Below are 6,719 nucleotides of genomic sequence, written 5' to 3'. Positions count from 1 at the left end.
AATTTATTGTATCTCACGAAGCTACAAAGAAGTCCTGGGAATAGAGTCTTTTAATCTGTATGGTAACTCGACAGGCTAAAAACCAGCTTTCTGTATTTAAATAAAAATAAAAGAATAGAGGAAGGAGTAGGTACCTGACAGTTGTGAATTAAGTTACTGACACATAGATTGCATTTTGAAATGTAGACATATATGAACCAGAAAAAGTATGTTAAAAATCTTATTTTTAAATCAGATTTTTGCAGGTTGAGCAATGAATGCAGATGAGGAACTAAAGAGAAGTAGAGACAAATCCTTCAAGGAACTTGAATGAAAAATGAGGGACAGGGCAGTATCTCAGAAATATAGGGTTTGTGAGAGAGAAAAGTTAAATTCAAAGGAGGCCAGTCAAAACTGGGGGACATGATGAGCCTGATGACCAAGTCGAATTTTTAAATGATGCGATATAGTGATTCTCTACTTAATGAATGTATGTGCACTAATCCTTTACTTTAGGTATTATCATCTTTTTTATGTAAGTGCAAAATTGTAGGCCTGAAAGGTTAATTGAGACACAGAGCTGTGAATTTAACCAATGCCCCAATCTCAACTCATAATTTCAATCTATCCCACTACCTCTTCTTCATTAGGAGGGATCTTAACTCTTAGACATAATTAATTTACATTTTTTTAAATTAGGAAGTTAAAGAGCTCAGTGAAGGTGAGATGGTGTTAGAATGAACAATGTAAGTATGCTTTCAGTGGAAAAACACTTTTTAATGGTGACAAATTTCAAAACAATTTATCTAGGATCAGGTGCTGAAGGGGCACATTCTAATTACATTTCCAAAGTGGAAGCTGATCACTACATATTTTTTTCAGTGACAGAATTTTTTTATATTTAAATACATAGCTAACTTTCCTCCAAATAACCCCCAAACAAACAAGAAACCAGATTAAATAAACTTCACATTGAATATGCCCAACCAACATCTGTATGTGCAACTAAACACTGTGTCTATTACTGCAGTGTCAACCTTAAACAATATAAAGTGTTCTGGGGAGTTGAAGAAGCCCAAGTTTTAACTCTGTGGTATTTGGGGAGAGAAGATGCCGGAAGTAAGAGAAAGGGGAAATAAATTTTATATTTCTTAATTTTGTCCTTCCAATATATTCATAAAGACCAAAAGAGAAAAGGAAGCTTGGGATTGTAAATAAATAGAGGAATAACGGCGTGTGGGACCCTCGCAATGCTACCTGACCAAAACATATGAAAGAAATTATTTCCTTTCAGATCGAAAAGGTGGGAGAAGAGATAAAAAGTGACTGAAGAGGATGGGAAAGAGACAAAAGGAGAGGGGACCATCCAGGGGAAAAGAAGAGACCCATGGCAGGGGAGCAAGATGGAATTCAGTGCCAGTGAGTGCCTGTTTCCATCTGTATCCCCATTATCTTAGGCTCCACTTGAGGGTCTGTCTCCTTTCTTCAAGCCTCTGTGCTGTCAGGATCCTCCGGTCCCCTCCACCCTGCCCCCGCCCCTACTGTGCCGGTCCTTCCCCTCTTCTGTTTACTAGGAGTTGGCTTGTTCCATAACCCTCAAGTCATAGTTCTTTTTAGCCAAAGAGGGAGACTCAGGCGTTTGGTACTGCTCAGAGCCAGGAGAAACCCTACATACAGAAGGGCTCATACCATTTGCTGATTCAGTGAAATCCGGCTATAGTACACTGGTATGCCACCTGCCAGGAGGCCTCCTTGCACAGACTGGCTCACAGGGACTAGCATGGGTAGCTGGAAGGGAGGCTGGACCACATTTTGGTAAGAAGGACCAAGCTTGCATCTGGCCCCCCATTCTGCTTCTCTGGCTGCTGAGCAGGCCCTGGTACTGGGGTTGTGGATCCCATTCAAGCCTCTATAAGCTGCCTGCTCCTAGTTAGGCATTATGGGATATAAACCATTATAGGATGGCTGAGGTAGCTGTTGACCACGTTGGGAGCTGTAGACCACGGGGCGAGAGAGAGAGGTCAATATTTCTGGTTGGAATTGGAATACTGTCCAAGAGGACAGTGAAAAATCTGGATCTGTTGAGGGGGCTGCATGTAGTTCTGGGCAGAATTGCTGAGTGGAACAGTTGGAGATGGGGAGGAGCTGTCCTGTGGGAAGGGCTGCACTGCAATGAAGCTTATCTGCTGAGGATGCTGAAAGATAAGTGGCGACCAGAACAGAGGGGAGGATGGGTCAGCTGCTTCTGTAGAATCTTAGTGGTAAAGGCTTATTTCTCCGAAGGGGTTGCTGATGTTGCCTGCCTGTGAGATCTTGCGATTATTCATGGGAGGCTGTTGCTGAGGCATGGGTGGGAGGGCAGGAAGTTGCTGCTGCTACTGCTGGGCAGTATAGGGGAGAAGGCCCTGGACAGACAGGGACGAGGTTACCTGGTTGCACATTTCCGGGGCACCTAGTGCCATACCTGGCCTGGAGATCCTACTTGCACTGCCATCTTTACTGCTTCCAATGCTATAGTCAGGTGAAGATGGAGATTCTGCTGAAGTAGCTGGCTTTGGTAGCAAAGGATCACATGTTTCAAGGCCATGGCTCTGAAGATTTGAGTTCACTATTGATGCTGCTCTGTTGGCTGCTTAGGGAAAGCTCAGCGCCTTGAGTGGCAGCTCAGCCCCTTAAGCTAATCCCCAGCTGTCATGTAGATATCTGTTCCAGACAATCTCATTCTGTACTGAATTGTTTCTCTTGAGAATCAGTCTCTGCTAAAATTCTATATTCTTCTCATCCTTTATATGTCCTGAAAACTCTGTTCAGGCAGTCTTATGTTACTGGTTTTGTTGATGATGACAGATTTTCAAGTTTGAGCAACATTGTGGTCCATCCCCAAATAGGCAGCTATCCAGTGTAATTGCCTCCAGTGATATGAAGTCATCTGAGGGAACCTCTTAATTAGTTATCGTTTTAATAAATTTCAGAATCTCCTACTTTCATATTAGTAGCATCATTTTGTTCTTTGGGTTCTTTTTCAGTGTTCTTACAAGAAATTCACGGAAGTCTATTCCAGCGGAGTGTGTATAATTTTGGCTTGGGTTTCTGGACAACATCTTCCTTAGGACCTTTTTTTTGTTTGTTTTTGTCCTTGTCTTCCTTTTCAGAGACTTCCTTTGAGGACTTTTATTCCTCCTTATCAGAGGGGCAACTGATGTGCAGTTGAGTTATATCCTTAGCCCATCACCAAATAGGGTGGAGGGCTTCTCACATTCTGCTAGGCTATACACAACTTCAACTTGGAACTGGACTTGGCTGTTTTTTCTGATGTGACCATATTTGATGTCCATCTCTGTGTCTCCTGAGTCAAACTGATATCTTCCCCTCTTTCTCAATTGCTTTCTTGCCTGGAGTCTTAGATGTAATTTTGTCTTTGATTATAGATTCTACCATCAGTTTTTTTTCCTGATTCTTTCATTAATTCAGAGGATCTTTTGAGCAGTGTTACTTTTAGACATTGACCAGCAGTGAAAGACTGATATACACCAGTAGTATGTATTTAAATAAATTATCAATAACTAACAGAGATGAGAATGATAAAGACCTGTGTGGTAGAGAAATATCCTTACTTTGTGTAGGTAAGCCCCAGCTAGGGCTTGGTGGTCTGAAATAAGACTACAGCATATTAATTTGATTCAGCATATTATTAATACAAGGTTAGCTAAAATATTCTAATGCGTTCATCTCCTAATATGATGTTCTTACTAGGAGTTGGCTCGTTCCATAACCCTCAGGTCATAGTTCTTTTTAGCCATAGAGGAAGAATAATCCATTCTTTATGGCTTATTGTGGGGAGAAGGTATAGATGTGTGTAATTATTTAGGCCCTTAATATGTGCTAGTGCATTGAAGTCTTTTAATGTTTTTATTTACCTTTTTTCCCAACATTTTGAGGTGGATAAGATTATTCTCCTTTTACAAATGAGAAAACTGAGATTGAGATTGAGATTAAAAAGCTTGTAAGTGGTTGAATCAGAGTTGTACTCAAGACCAACTCCACAGTACAAAATCTAAATAACTCACTATATAATATTGTCTGCTTGGATGCATGTATTTGTTTCCTGGGGCTTCTTTTAAAAATTAGTTACAAACTTGGTGGCTTAAAAAAAAATGGAAATTTATTTTCTCACAGTTGTAAAGACGAGAACTCCAAAATCAAGGTGTTAGTTTCCTCCAGAGCTTTCGGGGAAGAATTGTTGCTTGTCTCTTCCAGCTTCTGGTAGCTTAAGGATTCGCCTACCTTTTGGCAGCATCACTCTAATCTCTACCTTCACCTTCACGTGGCGTTTTTCCCTGTGTCTGGGTGTGTTGCCTTTTCTATCTCTTATAAGAAAGATTGTCATTGGATTTAGGATCCACTGGGACCCCTGGGTGATTTAGGATCACCCAGGATGATCTTGTCTAGAGATCCTTATCTTAATTACATCTTCAGAAACTCTTCTTCTAAATAAAATTGCATTCTGAAGTTACAGGTGGACGTATCTGTTGAGGGCCACTATTCAGCTCACTAAAATGAGCATGACCAAATTTTTTAAAACATGTTTTTGAATTGTGAAATATAATAAATATACAGAAAAATATATATTACTAATGTATGATATAATTAAAAATTATGAAGTGATCACCCGTGTAGCTACTACCCATATCAAGGCATAGAACATTCCCAGAACTCTAAAGTATACTGTTTCCTTTAAGGATCACCTCATTCCTGTTCATTGGAATTATTATGACTTTATGGGAATTACTTTCTTGCTTTTCTTTAAAATCTTACTACTCATACTGTAAAATAAGACAGTTTTACGTATTTTTCAATTTTATACAGATGAAACTTTATGTTTTACTTTGTGTTATGCTTCTTTTAATTAATATGATATTTATAAGAACTATATATATCGAGAGTAGCTGTAGTACATTTATTTTCTTTACAACCTAGCTATATGTTTTACATTTGTTGCAAAAGTTTATCACATTCTATTTTTGGCTATCACAAACACATATTATAATCATTTTTTGTTTATTCTGGTATAACTGTGCACAGTTTTATATGAGATGTATGCTCAGTAGATGACAGGTTTACAAAGCAGTTATGGCAATATACCTTTCATTAGCAGCTTATGTGAATTCCCAATGTTCTCACATATTTAATAGCACACAATATTGGCTGAAATTTTAGTTTTCTTATAATTTCATACATGTGCAGTTATATTCCATGGTGGTTTTAATTTCTTTCTCTTTTTTTGAGAAAGTATTTTGCTCTGTTGCTCAGGCTGGTCTTGAACTCCCAAGTAGCTGGGATTACAGATGCGTGCTACCTTGCCAGGTTTATGGTAGTTTTAATTTAAATCTCTCTAATTACCAATAAAATTGACAATATATCTTCATAGGTTATTGGATTTGTACTTTCATAAACTTTTTGCTGGTTCAACTGTTTTTCCCATTTTTTCAATTTGACTGTCTTTTCTTATTATTGTCTTTCTTCTTATGGTATGATTCTGGATAGGAGTCCATTTGTTAATCACACATACTATAAATGCTTTCTTTCATATAGTAGTTGTCTTTGCTCTCTTTTTATTGTGTGTTTTCATGAGCAGAAGTTCTTTTTATAATGTAGTCAATTTTATTCATTTTTTATTTATGGTTAGTACTTTTGGTACTTAAAAAACAGCTTTTTTTACCCTATCTTACCAATGCTTCTAATTTTAATTTTTCTTTTTCTGTGCATCTATCACCAGCTAAACCCTTTGCTGATTGACATATTCTTTTTCCAGAGATGGTAATATATTTAGGTTGTAATCAAATCTTGCTTAGTGGGAGCAATTCTGTCACTTTAAGATGTGTTGTATAATTCTTGTACATGATTTTTCCAACTTAACTTGGAAGCCAGTCTTAATTTGCTCATTTTCATCTTCTTAGCAGATTTGTTATGGTGGGCCTTAGCTATCCAGTAAGTATGAATAAAAGAGGGTTTCCTTTGAAATTGGTTTGCTCTGATAGTGCTTTGGCTAAAGAATCTCCCCAACTGATTTCAGAGTTGATGATACTTTATATTACTTAGGTATTTGACTACATGAAAAAGTTTACTGTTAATCAAATATTTTATATATGACACTTCAATGAATTATCTAGTGAAAGCTATAAATACATATAACTGATAATTTTATTGAAGACTCTCAGATTCATTAAATTACATAATCAAGGGCAAGCTAGGAAGTTAAGTGCTGAGATACGAACTCAAGTCTGACTTTTTTTCAGTTCTTCCCTTAAAGTTTTAAACTTTGGAGTGACAGATTCACTTATTTTAAATTATATCACCAATTTTAAGAAATAAAAGAGCCATGTCATTTAAACTGTGTCCAGATTTCTCCCTACAAGCATTCTTTCTTTATCCAGATTCATGTAGACTTACTCACTTTTATGATCCTTTTGGTTTACATGTTAGTTAAATGTAATGTGTTTTCTTTCTCTTTGGGAATTTTGGGGTGAGGTATAGGGAGCCTCTGTCAGATAAAACTTGCTTAAGCAAGTGGATTTTATTTTTTTCTTGTTTGCTTTTTTTTTTCTTTTTTTCTTTTTTGAGGCAGAGTCTTGCTCTGTCGTCCAGGCTGGAGTGCCGTGGTACAATCTCGGCTCACTGCAACCTCCGCCTCCCAAGTTGAAGCAATTCTCATGCCTTAGCCTCCCAAGTAGCTGGGATTA

General features: G+C 37.7%; 2 pseudogenes; both read right to left on the bottom strand.

The window, feature by feature from the left end:
* Positions 1 to 1,549: 1,549 nt before the first annotated feature.
* Positions 1,550 to 2,544, bottom strand: LOC129143896 (R3H domain-containing protein 2-like; annotated as a pseudogene).
* Positions 2,545 to 2,651: 107 nt separating this feature from the next.
* Positions 2,652 to 3,482, bottom strand: LOC134806965 (R3H domain-containing protein 2-like; annotated as a pseudogene).
* Positions 3,483 to 6,719: the final 3,237 nt, after the last annotated feature.

This window comes from Pan troglodytes, chromosome 3, assembly GCF_028858775.2.
Source record: "Pan troglodytes isolate AG18354 chromosome 3, NHGRI_mPanTro3-v2.0_pri, whole genome shotgun sequence".
In the NCBI taxonomy this organism is placed as follows: Eukaryota; Metazoa; Chordata; class Mammalia; order Primates; family Hominidae; genus Pan; species Pan troglodytes.
This window is presented reverse-complemented; position numbering and strand designations above follow the sequence as displayed.